At 45.9% G+C, this 18,913-nt stretch overlaps 1 pseudogene across 1 annotated transcript in view; it reads right to left on the bottom strand.

Moving 5' to 3' along the window:
* LOC117078561 overlaps positions 1-18,578 on the bottom strand; it is a 75,145-nt pseudogene extending 56,567 nt beyond the window's left edge. The window contains exons 1-5 of the transcript XR_004435018.1: positions 18,109-18,578; positions 17,188-17,245; positions 14,653-14,734; positions 10,578-12,900; positions 10,359-10,447 (exon numbers count right to left, since the gene is read on the bottom strand). The product of XR_004435018.1 is annotated as an uncharacterized LOC117078561 (transcript). The remainder of the gene's footprint in view (positions 1-10,358; positions 10,448-10,577; positions 12,901-14,652; positions 14,735-17,187; positions 17,246-18,108) is intronic.
* Positions 18,579-18,913: the final 335 nt, after the last annotated feature.

Raw genomic sequence — 18,913 nt, forward strand, 5'->3', positions numbered from 1 at the left:
CCCACGTATACCATGGAATACGATTTGGCCACAAAAAGGAATGAAATAATGGCATTTGCAGCAACCTGCATGGAGGTGGAGACCATTATTCTAAGTGAGTAACTCAGGAATGAAAAATCAAACATTGTATGTTCTCACTTGTAAGTGGGAGTTAAGCTATGAGGACACAAAGGCATAAGAATGATATAATGGACTTGGGACTCAGGGGTAAGGGTGGGAGGGGGATGAGGGATAAAAGACGACACATTGGGTACAGTGTACACTGCTTGTATAATGGGTGCACCAAAATCTCAGAAATCACCACAAAAGAACTTACCCATGTAACAAAATACCACCTGTTCCCCAAAAAACAATTGAAATAATAATAAAAATAAAATAAAAAATAAAGATGATGACATTGCTGGTGTGAATATAAACTGATGGAGCCACTCTGGAAAACAGTTTGGCCATTAATTCTTTCAAATGTTAAATATAAATTTACCATGTGAACCAGCAATTCAACACCTAGGCAATAAATAAAATGAAAACCTATATCTGCACAAAGACTTGTAAGTATGCTCATGACTGCATTATTCACAATAGCCAAAAAGTGAAAACAATCCAAATGTTCACCAACTATTAAACAGATAAACAAAATATGATACATCCATACAATGAAATACTAGCCAGCAAAACAAAGAACAAAATACTGATACATGCTACAACATTGATGAGCCTCAAAAACATTATGCTAAGTGAGAGAAGCCAGATACAAAAGACTAGATATTGTATGATTCTATTTATAGGAAATTCCAAAGACAGGAAATCTACAATAACAATTTTGGTTGCCAGGGTTGGGGATAGGAAGGTAACTGACCGCAAATAGGCACGAAGGATCCTCAGAGGTGACGGCAATGTTTTAAGAGTAGATTATGTTACTGGTTACATAACTGTAAATCCACTAAAAGTTACTAAATTGTACACTTAAAAGGGTGAATTTACAGTATGTAAATTTTACCACCATAAGCCTGATTTTTAAAATGAGGGAGAAATAAGGACTTTCTCAGGAAAACAAAAATAATGATGGAAATCCTCACCAGTATTTCTACACTACAAGAAATCTTGAAGAGGTTTTTTTATACCAAAGGAATATATTAGATGGAAACATAAATGTTCACAAATAAATCAAAAGGGCTAAAAAGAAATAAATTAACTGATCTAAAATATTACTAGGAGTAAAATATTGTGCAGAAGTAGCTATAGTAATATCAGACAAAGTAAACTTCAGAACAAAGAATATTGTCAGAAATTGAGATATTACACAATGAAGAGGTCAATTCTCCGATTAGATATAAAAATTGTAAATGTGCATGCACTTAACAGAGCTTAAAATATATTAGACAAACTGTGACACTACTGAAAAAATAAAATGACAAATACACAATTATAATAGGAAACTTTAACACTTCTCTCTTAGTAACTGAAAGAAAATGTAGGCAGAAAATTAGTGATGATATAAATTACTTAAACAGCACTGCTATTCACCTTGACTTAACTGATATGTATTTTTAAAACTACATCCAATGCATGTTTTTCAGCAGCACATGGAATGTTCATAGAGATCAACCATACTGTGGGCCATAAAAAACTCAACAAATTTAAAAGAATTGAAATCATTAAAAGTATATTCTCAGGAGCTGGGCGTGGTGGCTCACGTCTGTAATCCCAGCAGTTTGGGAGGCCAAGGCGGGCAGATTGCTTGAGGCCAGGAGTTCGAGACCAGCCTGGCCAACATGGAGAAACCCTGTCTCCACTAAAAATACAAAAATTAGCTGGGCATGCTGGTGCGCGCCTGTGATTCTAGCTACTTGGGAGGCTGAGGTATGAGAATCGCTTGAATCTGGGAGACAGAGGTTGCAGTGAGCCAAGATAGCATCATTGCACTCCAGCCTGGGTGACAGAGTGAGACTGTGTTTCCAAAAAAAAGTATGTTATCAGGAGATATTGGAAATTAATAAAAGAAAGATATTTGTAAAGAACACTTTCGAGAGAATAAAAGGACTAACCACAGACTGGAAAAGAATATTTGCAAATCATAAATCTGAAGAAGGACTTGTATCCAGAATAAAAAAAAACAACCCTCAAAATTCAACAGTAATAATGATCCACACAGTATGGTACTGAAGGAGGTATAGACACATAGAACGATAGAACAGAAGAGCATATACTTTGGGAGGCCAAGGTGGGAGGATCACTTGAGGCCAGGAGTTTGAGACTAGCCTGGGCAACAGAAGGAGACTCTGTCTCGACAAAAAATAATAATAATTAAAAAGCTGCATATAGTGGCGCACACCTGCAGTCCCAGCTACTCAGAAGGCTGAGGCAGGAGAATTGTTTAAGCCCAGGAGTGAGCCATGATTGTGTCACTGCACTCCAGCCTGGGCATGGAGACCCTGACTCTTAAAAAGAAAAGAAAAAGAATATCAGAGACAGAAATAGATCCACACAAAGATGCCCAATTGATTTCTGACAAAGGTGCAAAACCAATTCAAAGGAAGAGGCAGAGCTTTTTCAACAAGTGGTGTTGAAGCAACTGGACATACATGGAGGGGGGAAGAAAGAAAAAGAAAAATGAACCTTGACTTAAACCTCAAACTTTAACTCAAAATGGAACATAGTGTGAAATGTAAAAATGTAAAACTTTTCAAAAACACACAAGAGAAATCTTCAGACATAAGATTAGGTGAAGAGTTCTTACACTTGGCATCAAAAGCATGACCCATAAAAGTAAAAATTGAAAATTATACCTCATCAAATTAAAAACTTTGCTCTGTGAAAAACTCTTTCAAGGAGATGAAAAAAGACAAATTACAGACGGAGAGAAAAATCTGCAAGTTATATATCCCACAAAGGACTTATATCTGGAATATATAAAGAACTCTCAAAACTCAACATTAAAAAATATCCAATTAGAAAAGAGGCAAAAGACATTTAACTGAAAAGGATACACAGATGCCAAATAAGCATATGAAAAGATGTTCAATATCATTAGCCCTCAAGAAAATGCAAATTAAAACCACAATGAGATACTACTACAAACCTATCAAAGTGGCTAAAACACTGTGACAACACCAAATGCTAACGAAGATGTGGAGCAAATGGATCACTGACATTGGTGGTCAAAATGTAAAATTGCACAATCACTCTGGAAAATAGTTTGGCAGTTTCTTTTTTAAAATTATTTTATTATTATTATTATTATCATCATACTTTAAGTTCTGGGGTACATGTGCGGAATGTGCAGGTTTATTACATAGGCATACATATGCCATGGTGGTTTGTAGTTTCTTTGAACACTAAAAATGGACTGGCCAGGCACGGCGGCTGACGCCTGTAATCCCAGCACTTTGGGAGGCCAAGGCAGGCGGATTATGAGGTCAGGAGATCAAGACCATCCTGGCCAACATGGTGAAACCCCGTCTCTACTAAAAATATAAAAATTAGTGGGCGTGGTGGCGCATGCCTGTAATCCCAGCTACTCAGGAGGCTGAGGCAGGAGAATCGCTTAAACCAGGGAGCTGAAGGTTGCAGTGAGCCAAGATCGTGCCACAGCACTCCAGCCTGGTGAGAGAACAAGACTCCATCTCAAAAAAAAAAAAAAAAAAATAGATTTACTAAATGACCCATCAATAGCACTCTTGGGCATTCACCCCAGAGAAATGAAAACTTATGTTAATGTAGAAACTTGTATATGAATGCTCACAGAAACTTTATTTGGAATAGCTGAAAGTGGAAACTACCAAAATTGACAATGCTTAAATTATAGTACATCCATACTATGAAATGCTATCCAGCAATAAAAAGGAATGAACTATTGATACATGTAACAACCTGAAGGAACCTCCAGGAATTATGTTGAGTGGAAAAAAAGCAAATATGAAAAGGAAACACACTATATAGTATGCTTCCATGTATATAACATCCTTGGAACAACATTATACAGATGGTAAACCAAATAGTGGTTGACAAGGGTAAGGAATATAAAGTAGGAAGTGGGTGAGGCTGTGGAGAGGTAGTATGAGAGGAACATTGTGGTGATGACACAGTTCTGTACGTTGATTGTTGTGGAACCTACACAAAACTATACTTGTGATAAAACTGCATAGAAACACACACACACAAGTATATGTCTAACTGGTAAAATCTGAATAACCTCTGTGGATTGTACCAATGTCAATTTTCTGATATTAATATTGTACTGTAGTTAGGCAAGATGTTAACACTGGGGGAGAGTGAGTGAAGGGATCATTTCTTTGCAACTTCCTTTAAATCTATAATTATTTCCAAATAAAGTGTTAAAATTAACCATAAGAAAACAAGCAACCCAATATTTTGAATGGATGAGAATATAAACAGAAGATTTACCAAAGAAGTTGGTAAAATGAGCATGTTAAAAGATGTTCAACATTAATAATCATTACAGAAATGCAAATTATAACCAGAAAGAGATACCACTATACACCTTAGAGTGGCAAAACAAAACAAAAACATACACAGAAAAATTAGCAGTACCAGGTGCTGGCAAGAATGTGGAACAACTGGAACTCTCAAGCCCTGCTAGTGGGAATACAAAATGGTACAGCAACTCTGCAAAAAGTTTGACAAGTTCTTAAAAAGAACTATAACCCAGCAATTTACCAAGTAACCCAGCAATTTCACTCCTGAATATTTACTCAAAAGAAATAAAAACTATGTTCACACAAACCCTGTACACAAATGTTTATAACAATTTATCCATAATAGAGAAAAAATGGAAACAAACCAAATATCCCTCAACTATAGGACTCATAAACAAAATGTGGTACATCTACACAATGTAATATGACCCAGCAGTAAAAAGCAATGAACTCCTGGGCTGGGTGCAGTGGCTCACACCTGTAATCCCAGCAATTTGAGAGCCAGAGGCAGGTGGATCAGTTGAGGCCAGGAGTTCGAGACCAGCCTGGTCAACATGGTGAAATCTCGTCTCTACTAAAAATATAAAAATTAGCCAGGCGCGGTGGTGCACGCCTGTAGTTCCAGCTACTTGGGAGGTTGAAGCACGAGAATCCCTTAAACGTGGGAGGCAGAGGTTGCAGTGGGCCGAGATTGCACCACTGTATGCCAGCCTGGGCAAGAGAGCAAGACTATCACACACACACAAAGGAATGAACTACTGATAACACAACAACATAGTTAAATCTCAGAAGCATTCTGCTACCTGAAAGAAGCCACATCCAAAAGCTTACAACCATATCATTCTGTTTCTTTGATAATCTGGAAAACTATGGGAATGGAAATTAGATCAGTGGCTGCCAAGGCTGAGAATGGAGAAGGGATTGAATACCAAGAGGCGGTACAAAGCAATTTCTGAGGCGACGGAATCGTTTGGTAACTTAACTGTAGTGATGGCATTAGGCAAAAGCCATAAAACTGTACACCACACCAGTTTCCACTATGTAAAAAAATAAGTAAACATGCCAAAAAAGGATCCCCCTGCATACCCACCTAAGTGACAACATGTGCTGTCAAGGATGGAGAGCAAATGGAACTCACACATTGCTGGTGGTAACGTAAATTGCTACAGCCGCTTTAGAAATCTGTTTTTCAATATCTGCTAAAATTAAACATATGCATATCCCATAAATCATCAATTTTACCTCTAGACATATACGTAACAGTAATACATATTCACCAAAGAAAGTAAATCCAAGCATGTTCATAGCAGCTTTGTTTGTATTACAAAAACCTGGGACCAATTCCAGTATGTACAAATAGTGGAATGGGTAGATAAATCACGGTACACTGATAAAATGGAATAGTATATGGCAATAAGAACAAAGTATTGCTCACATGACAACATGGATGAATCTCACAAGCAATATTTAATATAAAAATCCAGACAGTAATAAAAGTACAGTGTATGATCCCATTTATGTAAAGTAATAAAAAATGTTGCAAAATAGCAATTACCTTTGGGCAGAAGTAGTGACTTGGAGGGTATTACAAAGAAGTCCTAGCGGTGTTCTATTTTGTGATTTAAGTGCTGGCTATCTTGTTAAGTTGTAAATGTTCATCAGTGCATTCACTTAATATTTGGGCATGTTTTCTATTTGCAAATTATACTTCCATTAAAAATGTTTTAGGCCAGGCATGGTAGCTCATACCTGTAATCTCAGTGCTTTGGGAGGCTGAGGTAGGAGTATTGCTTGAGGCCAGGAATTTCAGACCAGCCTGGGCAACATAGTGAGACCTCATCTTTAAAAAACTTTTCTTTTAATTTCCTGGGTGTGCTGGTGTATGCCTGTGGTCCTAGCTACTAAGGAGGCTGAGGTGGGAGGATCACTTGAGCCCAGGAGGTCAAGGCTGCAGAAAGCTATGATCACATCACTACACTTCAGCCTGAGTGACATAGCGAAACCCTATTTCAAAAAAAAAGTTTAAAAAGTTTTAAATGTATGCTTCATTTTCTTTTCTTTTTAAAATTTAGGTTTGCTTATATAGCCAATAGCTGTAAGTCTGTAACTAAAACCAAGATTACAGTAGCTCAATGCATAGAAGTTAAAGATAGATAAGCCAATTTTGTAATCTCGCCTTTTACTTTTTGTTTGTTGGCTTTTACATTACTTAAAAATTGTTAAGGTGTAATAAATGCCTGTCCACGTCCATTCCCATCTGGCCTAGCAAATTTAAATTGTCTATTTAAGTCTTTTGGTTGTAAGTCTCTTGGCCACAGTGGTCCTACCACGGGACAGGATGGACCTGGGGCAGGCAGCCAAACCATCTCCACAATGCTATGGGACAAAATAAAAGTTTGGCCATTGATGTTGCCTCTGACAAATCCTGGCCAGAAGGAAAGAATGTAAACCAAAAATACAATTCTAAGCTCCCCAACCATCTGAATGGACCCCTCCTCTTGGCCAAGGGCATTCCAAAGTTAACCTGAAAAACTAGTTCAGGACATAATGGGGAAGGCGGAGTCGGACATGCCTCATTACCATTAACATGAACACAGACCTTAAGACTGATAGAATAGACTCTTTAAGTCTACTAAGAACATTTACAATCTATTCTCTCTGAAGCCTGCTACCTGGAGGCTTCATCTGCATGATAAAACTGTGGTCTCCACAACTCCTTATCATAACCAGACATCCCCTTCTAATGAGTCCAGGTCTTTAGATAACAACTCAACCAATTATTAATGCCAGTCAGAAAATTTCTGAACCTGCCTATGACCTGGAAGTCCTCCAACTTCCATTTGTCCTGCTTTTCCAGACCAAACCAATGTACATCTCACATGTATCAATTGATGTATTATATCTCCCTAAAAACCAACCTGTGGCCTGACCACCTTGGGCATGTCACCAGGACCCCCTTAGACAGTGTCACAGGCATGTCCTTAGCCTTGGCAAAATAAACTTCTAAATTGATTGAAAAAAAATTTTAGGTTTTCTGATAAGATTGATTCCAAGTGAGAGGAGTGAGAATTATACACGAAAGCTTTTGTTTCCAATTGGACAGAAGGATGCAAGCAACTTTTGATCACCTGCTCTACCATGAACAGTGCCAGGAGCTTCATAATAACCACGAGAGGTATGTATTTTATTTCCATTTTAGAGATGAAGAAGACTCAAGAACAAGAACATTACTAGTTTCAATTACAATTATATGATTCCAGCATTTCCAGAATGAAAAACTCAGGGAATATCTGAGAGAGAAGGTCTGTAAAGAGCATTTAATCCAGCCCCTTTATTTAACAAACTGGGAAAATCTGTCCCAGGAGGGAAAGGGACTAGTTCAAGATTACCCATCTACTCAAAGAGAAGGAACTCGAATTTCAGTCTCTTGAGTGCCACCCAGTGGACAATGTACCATGACCGATATTTACAGACAAGTTACCAAAAAACTTTACAGAGTAGTGGGAAGAGCATTCATTAAATTGGGAATTGGAAGAACTGGATCCTGTCCTGGTTTTGCCAAGTAAGGTTAGCTTCCCCTCTCTTGGCTTTAATTTCCCCACCTGTGTAATATGAAGTGACAATAGGAAAACCGACATGAGGCAGCAAGTCTTGGATCCAAGACAGACACAGATCCAGGTTTTGTGGGGCTTGAAGCTTGTAACATTTGGGGCCGTCTTTAAGTATAAGAATGCAAAATTACCAATATAAAATTGGGAACAAAAGCCAATATTTAAAATGAGGAAAAAAAAGAACACACACATTTGAAAAAGTTGACAAATGCTAGAAACATCTGAAAATTAAAAAAAAATACATAAATAGCTACTTATCTTTAGTACTTAATTGCCTCACACACTTCTGTAGTACGTTATTCCTGCTTTTCTTGTTTGTTATAGTTGGAAACACGGGATTCAGCATATAGTTATAATCACAACTAAGATTTATTACAGCAATGTACTTAGGGCACACAGCCAGATCACAAGCGGAAAAGACACAGGCAAAGTTTGGAGGAGCCCATGCACAGACTTCCTTATGCTTTCTCCCTCCCAGGAGGGGCCACGCAGAGCACATGCTTCTCTCGGCAACAAATATGCAGTGGCACGTGTGATGTTTCTGGCCAGAGAAGCCCAGACGCATTGCCCACAGTTTACACTGGGGTTTGGTAACAGAGACATCCTCTGCCTAGCATGCACCAAAATTCCAGACTCCCAGAAAGAAAGCAGGTGTTCAGCATAAACTACATTGTTTGTATTAACAGTCAAGGCACAGTGAGCCACCTTATTAGTTAACTGTTGACTAGGGAAATTCTGAGAGTCAAGTTTCCAGATGCCAGCAGGAAGCGTAACTTCCAAGCAAGTCTTTCTAAGGGTAGCAGTCACAGGAACTGTGACTGTGCCCTTTCTAGCTCCGGACACATTTGATGCTGTCACTGTTTGGGAATTCAGCCCTGACCAATTTAAGAGGTTGTGTTTCTTAGCTGTCTCTGGCCCCTGGTTTGCCCAGTTTAATTCTGTGCCTGTCCAGCAAAACTCTTCTGCATACTATTCAGTGTTTCTAGTCCTCCTACAGGTCCGTGTCCTACAATCACAGGAATTCTGAAAAATGCCATTTTACAAAATCCCCTTCCAAATGTGCAAATAAATGTATCTTGTATTTACAGTTGCGTACACTGTACGCTGGGTATATTCCTGACAAGAGGGCACTTTTGCTTTTCAATGAAAATGGAATCCTTCACTTACAATTTTACACACCTGATTGATGACTGGAAGATTTTTCCACAGACTAGCTTCTGGTGCTATACACTGTGAATCTTGGTTCTCCTCCACTGCCAACATACCCCGATGCCAAGTGCTGCAAGTCACAGTGACATTGCAATGTACCCTCCAGCCTCACCCCTCTTGTTCTAACACCGGATGCATTAGCACAGTAAGCAGAAGTATTCCTGCAAGCTATTTCAATAATAAAGGGCAGCTGGCAATAACTGGGAAATATACGAAATTGCTTGTGGACCCCTATATCCTAAACTAAATGAATCCCAACTTAATGTCCCCTTAGTTGAATTCCCAACATGACCATGGTTATTGCATTGCTACCCAACACACAGGCAAGACGGATAGAGATAGCATAGTGGAAAGAAAGATTCCCCGAACCAACTGTGGTTAAAATATCTTTTGTAGATTTTCCAAACCATACAACTGTAGGACCATGATGCTAGGGGCTGTGTAAGCAAGAGACACTGAAGCTTTATCTTAAACTTCATTCACTTCACTGTGTACTTGTGTCGGGTCTAGAGACTTACAGAAGAGAAACCATGAGAAAAGACGTAGGGCCCAGACAATGAGACAGAACGGAAGAAAGTACACAATCAGAAACAAGGACAAGGAGATTAAGACAAATTCCAGATAAACAAAGTGCAAAATTTACCTGGGAATGTGTGACCTGCATGTGACCTAGCATGGGAGAGGCAGCCTGAAGAGTTATTCTTCCTAAGCTGGGGCACAACACACGGATCAAAACAACAGAGCTGGCTTTATTCCATGGCTGAGCCAGGAGAATGTACCATGAGATTCTGTCGATATTGAGTGAACAGGAGGACGACTAGTTCAGAGATGTCAGGATTCTTGGACCAGACAGAGAGAAGTTTTGCTGAGCAGGCCAGAATTAAACTGGGCAAACCAGGAGCCAGAGACAGCTAAGAATCACAACCTCTTAAACGGGTCAGGACTGAATTCCTAAACAGTCACACCATCAAATGCGTCCTGAGCTAGAAAGGGCCTTCTAGGTACCATACTCCACCATTCCACCACTATCTTGTGGGTACAGAGATCAAATCACCATAGTCAGGGTCAAAAAGACTGGTTGAGTCCTGCCTTGATCACTTACAGCACAAGCTGAGGCAAATCACTTCCCCTCTCTGAATTTCAGCATCCTCATCTCTTGAGTGAAGAGAATGATAATGTGGTTCCAGGAGCCTGTGAAGAATTCAGTATCACATTAGGATGAGAAAAAGGACCTGGAGAGACATTCCCGCTGACCCAGAACACAACACAAGAACCTAAAGGCAAGCACGCTGTAAGCTTCAAAGCCTTGCAGGAATGTTACCTTTGCTTTACTATAGAGGAGGCACCAGCAGGAGAACTCTCTCTCGGAAGACAGCTGGAGTCCTCAGAAAATGCTGATTCTCATGAACTCTTCTCTGTCCCTAATGTACAAGTAGTTTCAAGCAGGAGTCTTGTTGGTATTTTAGGGGGAAATTGATGGTACTACTTTGGGATTAATTTGATAAGACTAACGGTCATTTTATAAAGAGCAAGTCTCCCCATAAGTAGTATGGCTGGGAAGGGAGAAGGAAGGAGGGTACAGGGGACCTGAGCAAGCATTGAAATATCTAAATGAGAGATAAGAAAGCAAGGGCAGTTATGCTGTGATTGAAGGTGACACTTGCACCCCTATCACCTCCCCACCCACCTCTGGCCCAGATGACTTACTGGCCACATGAGTGAATCAATGAATTCTCCTCAGGAAGAGAACCAGTTTGCCTTTTAAAAATGCTGACAGTGAAATCCAAGTGAGGACACTCACCTGCTGCACCCAGCGTGCAACCCACACTCCTTCAGTGGGCCTTTAGGAGTTGGACCCAATCTAGTTTGCCAGCCTCTTCTCCCACGACTTCACTCTACGAATGGGTCTGCTCCAGCCACCAACTTCTCTGGGCTCCTCGAAGGTACCTAACCCCTTCAGGCTGTCCTTCCCCCATTTCCCACCTAACAAAACCCTTTCGACCTTCGAGGCCCAGCTCAAACACCCGCTCCTCTACGAAGCCTCCCCCAGTCCCTTGCCCAGAGTGAGCAGTTCCTTCCTCTTCACATTCACCTAACTCCTCTTGCCTGTAAGATGCCCCCTTACAAGTAACAAAGACATGAGTGTGCACCTACCTTCAAGGAGCCTCTTCCAGGAGGGGGCCTGGCTTCGATCTGCTTTTTGACATGATACTTTGCACTGAGATTCGCCCTCTCCTGCCAGGCTGTGCTCACACCAATACCAAGAGATCACGAGACGCCCTACCAGCAAATGCCCTGGAAGCACATCCCCTGCATGCCCCTGGTAGTTGTCTAATGCACACACGAGATGAAAGCAGCTCTCGGGTGGCCTGTTGCAGGGCACAGCACAGTTCTGTCTATGCCAAGGCAGATGCTGGGCCCTCCCCTATTGCGCTCAGCACATACCCGTTCTCCAGGGCACCTTTCCTGGGCATTAATTCATCCAGGCAGTTAATATGGATTGCACAGCCTGCTGTGTGCCAGGTACCATGTGGACCCCACCACCCATGCCCAATGCAGGCCCCTCTAGTGGGCAACCCTTGCTCCACACCTCCCTGCTGGGCTGCTCAAGACTGTCAGGTCGGGCTCGACCTGCTCTCCAGCCCTGCTTCCTTCCTGTCCCTTTCCTGAGGGTTAGTTAGCCCCAGTAAACCTTTGGTCCTGCCAACTCCCTCTCACAGTCTGCTTCCTGGAGGACCCAATCTGAGACAGTGGGTTCCAGAGTGGTCCGAGAAAACAGGTGGTAAGATGGGGTCTTGGTACAGGATTGTCCTGCATCTGCCCAACTGGCAACGAGGTTCCCATCTTCGGGGATAGGTGGCACGCAGGTGGCTCTAGGGACAAGATGGCAGGCTAGTTGCTAGACCTTTGATGTTAGAACTTTTGCTGGGATGGCTGGCTTGTGAAGAGGAAGTTCCTGGAAGGCGAGGAGATCCAGGCAGGGCAGATGCCTGGAAATGAAAACTCAGGGAACGGACAGTGGTATGTTTCCTGAATGACTCACGGGGATTAATGAGAAGCCAAGGGCAATTAACAAACATCTAAAAATTAAGCAGAAACACTGGAGTCTTCCTGGTGGTTTACAAAGTAGGCCCCGATCCAGGCAATGGGCAAGCAGCAAAGTCTGAAGAACAAACCCAGGACTTGCTAAGGTGGCTGAACTCCAAAGACAGTTGAACGCTCAGCCAAGGCGGGTCTGTCATGCCAATGACACAAGTCCTGCTGGGAAAACCTATGTCCCTGATACATGGAACAGGCACATCTAGGAGAAGGTCTCTGAATATCTGGTCTCCCTAGATGCCCTTGAAACTTCTGAGCTTGCAGCATCAGCCCACCCCCTCCCATGAAGCACTGCAGACACCCTATCCCGAAGGAGAAATAAATAACACAATAATTTTCCCCACAGGTGTCCTCCCTCCCAGGAGTGGCCCTCATCTTATCACTGGCTGCCAGTAGGGTGACCAACAGTCCCAGTTTGCTGAGGGACTTGCAGTGCTAAAAGCCGGCGAGTCCCAGGGAGCAGGAGGAATTGGTGAGCTGACTGCTACACACCCGTGACTAGAGTGAAGGTGCAGCACAGAGCTGCACAGGCAGGGTGTGCTGGTCTGGGAAGGGGAAAAGCGATGACATCCCTGAGGAGCTGCAGGATCAGCATGCACCTGTAGCGGCGCGGGGTCCCTGTGGGATGGGACCCGGATGCAGCTCAACCAGTGGGGGCCAAAACAAAACTACCTAAGGGACTTGGAGACACTCTGCTGCTCAACACAACTGATGCCCTGGTAGGGAGCCGAAGGGATGGGGCAAACCTGTGGATGGCATGGGATGGGCATCAGTGATGGTCCAGGCCTGAGTGACGGTGAAAGGCCCGAATTGTCATGCAGATGGTGAAGGAAGGGATTCAAAGGCTAAGCAAAGTGAGCTTGCTGGAACTGGACAGAAGAGGTGAGGCCAGAAGACACCCTGGAGAATCATGTTTCAGGAGAGGTGCCCAGGACACATGCGTCAGCAAGAGCATCAGGAATGTGCTGGAGAGAGGGCGCCAGCATCCCTCAGAGATCCAGCGCGGGAATCCTCTGCAGGCCAGGGTTGACCACAGGAGAGTGTCTTACAGAACGGGGCACACCGAGAACTGGAGCCTGATAAGGGTGCTGCAGCCTCCTCCTCCTCCTCATTTCCTTTTCTTCCTCTCCTCCCCTCTTCCTCCCCTCCGAATTCTCTCTCCTCCTCTCCACCTCCTGTCCTTCTTTCTTCCTCATTTCCTCCTCTTACTCTCCTCCTCCTCCCCCTCCTGCTCTCCTTCTCCTCCCCTCCTCCTCATCCTCTCCTTTCTCTCCTCTTCTCTCTTCTTCCTCCTACTTTTCTCCTTCTCTCCTTCCTCTTCCTCTCCTCCTTCTCCTCTTCTCTCTTCCACCTCCTCCAACTCTGTTCCTCCTCCTCTCCTCTCCACTCCTCCCCCATCTCCTCCTCCTTTTCCTCTGCTCCTCTTATTCTATTCCTCCTCTTCGTCCTTTCCTCCTCCTCCTCTCCTCTTGGTCCTCCTTTCTTCTGCCTCCTCCTCTCTGCTTCTCCCTTCTCCGCCTCCTCCTTTCTTCCCCACCTCTCCTCTTCCTCCAAATCTCCTCCTCTTCCTCTCCTTCTCCTCCTCCTCTACTCCTCCTCTCCTCTTCCTCCTACACCTCTCCTCCTTTCCTCCCTCCTATTTCTCTCCTTCTCCCTCTCCCTCCTCCCCTCTCCTCCTCCTCTTCTCCTTCTCCTGTTCTTCTCTCTTCCTCCTCCCCGCTTATCCCTCTCCTCTCCTGCTTCGCTTCTCTTTCTCATCTCCTCCTCTCCTCCACATCTGCCTCTCCTTTTCCTTCTGTCCTTCCCCTCTCCTCCTACGCCCCCGTCCTCCTCACTTGCTCTTCTTATCTCTCTCTTCTTCCTCCTTTGCTGCTCCTCCTCCTCTTCTCTATCTCCTCCTCTCTTCTTTCTTCTCTTTTCTGTGTCCTCCTCTCCTCCTTCATCTCTCTCTTCTCCTTGGTCTCATCTCCTCCTCCTCCCCTTCTCCTCCTCCAACCCGCTCCCTCTCTCCCCTTCCCCTCCTCTTTTCTTCCCTCCTGCTCCCCTCCAGCTCCTATTCCTCCACTTTACCTGTCCCCTCCTGCTACACCACACGTTCACGCGACCCTGTGTGAGTCCAGGGCAGAAAAGGAAAGCTAAAAGGCGGACAAATGAGTGCAAGAGAGCAAAGAAGGGAGCCCTCTCTAACCTAATGGGCAGGGCTCTGGACGCATGGGAGCACCTCCTCTTTGGGGGAGGGGCTACCGCCTCCAGATGGAGGGGCAGTGGCACACTCCATGACCTCTGGGGTTACTTACAATTTGGAGTGCTTAGGTGAATATTGAGTCCAAAACAGCCCTGCAAAGAGACGAAGAACAAGCCCCTGAGCGGACAAGGTCTCTGAAATACAAAAAACCAACATGGGGTTTGAGGTAGAATTCAGAAAGAGCTCCTACAACTCCATACCAACAAAGCAAGTGACTCAATAGAAAAATGGGCAGCCGGGCACAGTGGCTCACGCCTGTAATCCAGCACTTTTGGAGGCCGAGGCAGGTGGATCACCTGAGGTCGAAGTTCCAGACCAGCCTGACCAACATGGAGAAACTCCATCTCTACTAAAATACAAACTTAGCCAGGCATGGTGGTGCATACCTGTCATCCCATCACTGGGGAGGCTGAGGAAGGAGAATCACTTGAACCAGAAGGCGAAAGTTGTGGTGAGCCAAGATTGCGCCAGCCTAGGCAACAAGAGCGAAACTCCATCTAAAAAAAAAAAGAAAAGAAAAGAAAAGAAAAGAAAAACGGGCAAAAGCCATTTCCTAGACGAGGAAGGCAGGCTGAACAAGAAGCATCTGAAGGGAAACCATGAATTAGGGTCAAAGCGGTCCAAGACTGGCCGTGCCCCAGAAACTAGGTGGATCAAATGTGAACTCTCCAGAGGAGGGCAACTTCCCCCTGGGCCTCAGAGTCAAAAAAGGACAGCGAGGGGAGGTGGCTGCACTCTGGAAAGTCTCAGTGGGAGGCAAAGGAAGAGGAGGGGGTGACAGGCTCAGAAAACAGGAGGAATCACACAGAAATCACGCTGAGCAAAAAAGAATGCTTCCTAGGGGAGCATGTGGGCAGAAGAGAGGGACTACACAGTCAGGGATACTGAGCACAGAGAGGGAGGGTGATGGCAAATTCCCAGGGGACAGCTGTGGCCAGGGAGGCTACCCTGCCATGGAGGGAGAAGACAGAGCAAGAGAGGGCAGGGCACGGGGGTGCAGGGCAGGGGAGGGGAGGGGAGCGGAGGGGAGCAGGGAGAGGGGAAGGGAGGGGAGGGGAAGGAACGGGAGGCAAGGCTCAGAAGGTTACTGGGATGGACAGGGAGCTTGGCAGGGGGCTCCCTGGGGATGAAGAAGGAAGGAAGACCTGGGGGCGGGGGGTTGGTTTCAGGAAGGAGGCAGTATCCTGGGGGAGGCAGGCAGAGGGTACAGTCAGCTACAAAGCAGGATCTTTGGAAAAGGCAAGGACTTCCTAAAAGAGATACGATGTGTGGCACGATAGGCATGCAAGCAAGGCCTGAATAAGAAAGCAAACCTTGAGGAGACACACCCCCAGCCCCAGGAGTTGGGGTCAGTTGAGTGTGCCAGCAGGGTACAGCCAGGCAGAGCGGTTTCATGGGACCACAGCAAGGAACCCGAGAAGGCCCCCCATGCCCACGTTGGCTGATTATTGCCTGGGGCTCCAGAGCATCCACGGAGGGCCCCACAGGGGAAGGCAGGAGCAGGACAGGCCTGGGGAGGTGAAGGCTGACCTCATCTGCTACGAGACAAGCAGAGAGGGCGGGGAAAGTCTTGTTCCTGCCAGGACATTGTTAATGGGAGGAATGAGGAGGCAGCAGGTGAAGAGAGTGTGGCATGGAGGGCAGAAATCAGAGCGTTTTCGGGTCTGGTGCTGACCTGCTATTGGGAATGAAAATCAAGACTCAGGTGCATTCTGGTCCCTTTCTCAGGGATAGCTGAACACCACCCGCATCCCTACCTGGCCTGGTGATGCCATTCTTCCTAGGCCCACTCACCGCTGCAGCTGCTTTACTTGGACTTCCTCTCCTCATCCGACCACAGATGAGACCTCTGAAGGCGCCCAGGAAGGTTCAGACCAACCGGGCATGCACCAGGTGATGTCAATTCGAGGAGACCAAGATTCACCTGGTCGCACCTACAGAACGCCCCCCGACACGCCCGTGCCCCGCCTATTGCCCTTCCACTCCTAGAAAAGCCGCTCCCGGCGAGCGCCCCGCGCGGGCTTCCTCAGCCCCACTTTTGTCGGGACTGCATCAGGAACTCCACCCGAGAGCTCCACCAGGAGACTCTCTCGGCCTCCTTTGCCGGAGGCCGACAGACCTCACCCTACACACCTTCTTCCCTGAAGCTAGGTGATCAAAGAATAAATTTGCAGTTTTGCTCCTAACCTTGCTACTCGCTGGTTCTTTTGTGCTCGCTCTGGTGGTCTTAGAAAAACAAATCAAGGGGCAGCTGGGAGAGTTGGAAAAGGGAGCCCTTATGTAGCCACCACGGGCTTCCCCACTAGCAGCCACATGGTGACTATCCAGCTCATTATGCAAGTTCTAGTCCTTCATACAAGAGGTCACAGGAGGAGCAACAGCAACTCACCATCCTGGGGATCCTCACTCATGATTTGAAACCACTCCCAGCAGGTTCTGGGGTGTTTGGCAAAAGTTGGCAACCATTCTTGGGGGGAAGGAACCCAGGAGGGCATGCTAGCATGCATAGGAATTGGAACTGATGATCTGAAGGTCCCCTGCAGCCCTATGGCCTACATCCCATAAAGAGGGACCCTCTCCTTCTCACCTCATCTCCAGCATTCCTGCTTCCTTGAGCTTCTCCAGGGAGAAGCAGGTGCATCTCACTAGAAAAAAACAAGAAAGCAGCCCTTTGCTGGTTTAACACTTACTAAGCAGATACTGTGCCCTGGGCACCCAGTTTCAGAAATGGGTAAAACACTGGCCTTGCCTTCAAGGAACTCAAGAGACCCTGCGGCAGCCACAAACTCTTACAGAGCAATTGCCACCAGGGGTTGCAAGAGCCTAATGTGGGGTGCGGATGGGGGATGTACAAAATGCTATCAGAGCTGAAGACGAAAGTCCCTAATACTCGGGGTGGGACTGTGAAAGTGACATTAAAGTTGTGCCTTGAAGGAGGCCAGGAGTGCACCAGGACAAGGCCATGGGAACTACCGGTGCAAAGCAAGGAGACCTGGAACAGCAGGCTGGTGGGGACCAGTGACTAAACAGCACAGCGTGAACCAAAGAGTGTTCGGCTTAAGGGTGGGGAGAGCTGAGCCGACTCCCTGAACTGTTAGGACTTAAACCTGAGAAGGCCCGGCCGCGTTTTCACTAGAGGACTGTTGGGGACAGATCTGTGACTTAGAAACTGAGCCAATGGAATGTGGAGGACAGACCTGAGGGAGGAAAGACAGAGGCTTCCAGGTTGGTCAGGAGGTTCATGGAACAGTGCAGGCTCCAGACCACGAGCCCTGAGTTCTGGAAGTAGCAGCGGGGATGCAGGATGAGGAGCAGTTTTCTCATCAGGCACTCCAGAGGCAGGGACTCAAAACTGGCTTATGAAGTCAATGCGGGAGACTAGATAAGGGGAGGGACAGAGGAGTAAAGCATGGCAGCACTACAGAACCTGAGCGCCTGACTGAGAAGAAGAAGAGAGTTTGAAAAGCAAGTTTGCCAGGGAAGTTGGGCTGTGTGTCGGGCGACTTACAGGAGGCAAGACATTAAGAGTGTGGATGTTTCTCATCACCTGCAAAAGAGGCGTTAAAAAGACGGTCCCTCTGGACCCCACTGGCAGGCACTGACAGCGACTAGCACACAGGAGAGCAGGCCTGGGGGTGCTCAGCCCTGCAAGACTTAGCCTAGAGCTGCATAGAACCCAGGCAAGTGTTCCCACCTTCTTGCTGCTTCCATGCCCTCTGGGGGTAGACACTGGAGGCGCCCTTAGGTCGCTGCACGCAAGTTTGGACTCTTGCCTAAGGGTGCATCACAGAAAGGGCTCAGCTCCCTCCCCCAGTTCCACCCACAGCTCCATCTGCAGTTCGGCTCTGCTCCACCAGCATTCCACCCTGCTTTTCCTCTTGAAACTCCGTCCCCAACTTCTCTTCTTGCAGCTTCGCTCAAGCTGCTCCTCCCACAGCTCCACCGCAGCTGTTCTGCCCCCTGCTCCTCCTCCCTCAGTCCCACCCCAGCTGTTCCTCCCACACTTCCGCCCCAGCCCCTCCTCCACCCAGCACTTAACTAGTTCCACCCACAGTTCTTTCCACAACTACGCCCTCCTCTTGCATGCGGCTCCCCAAGCAGCTCTGGCCCAGTTCCCGCTGCAGCCACAGCCCCAGCTTCCTACCCCCACCTCCTCCTCCCACAGCTTTTTCCCACAGCCCCACCTCCTCTAGTCCCCTAAAGCTTCTCCTACCCCTCTGCCCACTCCAGCACCTTTCGGCTTTCCTCCAGCTCTGCACTAGCACCTCCCCCGCCATTCTCACATGGCAGCCTTACTTCACCTTGGCTCCTCC

Source organism: Trachypithecus francoisi, unplaced genomic scaffold (assembly GCF_009764315.1).
Source record: "Trachypithecus francoisi isolate TF-2019V2 unplaced genomic scaffold, Tfra_2.0 Lachesis_group6, whole genome shotgun sequence".
NCBI lineage: Eukaryota > Metazoa > Chordata > Mammalia > Primates > Cercopithecidae > Trachypithecus > Trachypithecus francoisi.